Source organism: Arachis ipaensis, chromosome B01, assembly GCF_000816755.2.
Source record: "Arachis ipaensis cultivar K30076 chromosome B01, Araip1.1, whole genome shotgun sequence".
Lineage (NCBI taxonomy): Eukaryota > Viridiplantae > Streptophyta > Magnoliopsida > Fabales > Fabaceae > Arachis > Arachis ipaensis.
In genome coordinates, this window is record NC_029785.2 from 26,565,919 (window position 1) to 26,568,284 (window position 2,366).

The following is a 2,366-nucleotide window of genomic DNA, read 5'->3' on the forward strand; positions in this document are numbered from 1 at the left end:
AGAAACACAAAAAAAACTTAGAAGAAAAAAGAAAAAAGTATTTACATAAAAGAAAACACAAGAATTTGTGAATAAAAACATAATAAATTTTGTCTTTTAGAGAAGTTAGGATAAACTAATGTAATAATCATTTTTCTCATCTATCCCTTCATGATACTCTATATTTTTCTTGGTATTTTCCATTTTTTATTGGGTAAAACAAATGAAATTTTTTACCGTAAATAAAGAAATATATTAATGATAAGTACGTAAATTTTTTATGAAAAGTATAGGCAAAAAACACAGAATTTTTTAAACAAAACTCAAAAATATCTTAGCAAATACATAAATTTTTTAAAAGAAATATAGATAGAAAACAAAGAAGTCTTTTTATCTAACCAATGAAATTGTTTTACATAAACATAAAAATTTTCTTTAATAAAGCATAAATTTTTGTATTTTGTAGTTAAGAATTCATGTGATTTTCATTTTGTCTACGTAACTATTTTGTATTCTTACTCATAAATTTTTGTTCTTTTTTAATTAAAATTTTTGTGTTCTTTTTATTTTAATTTTAAGAACAATTTTTTTATCCTCTATCTCTTTATTATACTCTTTTTTTTTGTTTCTTCTCCGATTTTGTCTCTTTTTTATTATTTTTTATTTTTTTATTCTAAAAAGAGAAGAAAAAGAAGCAAGAGTAACTTAGAAACAAGAAATAGAAAAAAAAATGCAGCAACTGAAAGAGCAGAAGATTGATGGTTTAGAGGTTATAAAAACTCTCGTTGTGAGTATAGTTACTAAACCAAGCAATCAACCTTTCTTATAAACGTGTTGGGTGTCACAAGTAACAAACCCCTTTTAAAATTGATAACCGAGTATTTAAACCTCGAGTCGTCTTCTCAAGGAATTGCAGGGAAGTATGTTCTTATTATTGGTTATGAGTTTATAAATTGGGGTTTAGGAAGTAAGGTGGGAATATGTTATATGACAAATAAAATAAAATAATAATAATAAAATAAACTCTTGGCAAGGTATTAGAACTGGAGGTCCTATCCTTATCAATTGTGATGAAATTTGAATTTTAATCTCACTTTGTTAACCTCTAACTATGAAGGTAGACCAAGTGGATTAATTAGCTTAATCCTCAGGTCCTAGTCAATTCCGATGGAAAGACTAGAGTTATTAGAGCAACTCCCAATTTCAATCACTACTTTATTGACAGCTCAAGCGTTACCAATTACTTAACCAAAGCCAAAAGGAAGAAAATATCTAAATTAAATAGCATCAATATAAATAAAGCAAAGCAAAATTAAATCTGAAAATTCCTCAAATTATATTAATAAAAGCAATCCAATCTAACATGAAAGATTTATGAATCAAATGGGCAACATAAGTAATTAACAAATAAAAGTATTAGAGTATCTAAAAGTAGAAGAGAAATAATAACTGAAGAACATTGAACCTGGGATTTAGAGGCACTCCTAAAACTAAGAGAAATCCTAAATCCTAATCCTAAGAGAGAGGAGAGAACCTCTCTCTCTAAAAACTACATCTACTCCTAAAATTGTGAATTTGTGAGCCCCCTTATGAATGGATGCAGTCCCCCACTTTATAGCCTCTAATCTGTGTTTTCTGGGTCGCAAACTGGGTCAGAAACAGTCCAGAATTCGCTGGTTTCGAATTTTGCCACGCTGGATTTCCGTCACTGCGACGCGGTCGCATGGATCACGCGGTCGCGTCGCCTAGCATCAGGGGAACTATAACATATTATATATCAAATCGAAGCCCCGGACGTTAGCTTTCCAACGCAACTGAAACCGCGTCGTTTGGACTTCTGTAGCTAAAGTTATAGCCGTTTGAGTGCGAATAGGTCAGGCTGGACAACTTAGCAATTTCTCCAACTTCTTGTATTCCTTCCACTTTTGCATGCTTTCTTCTCATCCTCCAAGCCATTCCTGCCTTATAATATCTGAAAATATTTAACACACATATCAAGGCATCTAATGGTAATAAGAGAGGATTAATAATAAGCAAATATAAGATCAAAGAAGCATGTTTGTTTTTAGGTTCGATTCTTTCAATTCTCTACTAACCTTGCTTTCTAAGGCTTGCTCTTCATCTAATAATCAACATAAATTTGATGCACAAATACACATATCAAGAGGTCTTTTAAGGGTTGTAATGGGGTTAGGGTCAAGGTAGGGTTGTATTTGGTCAAGTGGACTAAAATCTGAATCCTTAATTAATCTTAAACTTTCCACCTAACTTTAGACAATCCATGTAATCACAATACAAAATCTAACTATCCATCAACCATGTTTTCCACATTATTCATGCATTCTAATTCTAAGTACAGTACATATGCATTGCTTTCACTTACTTTG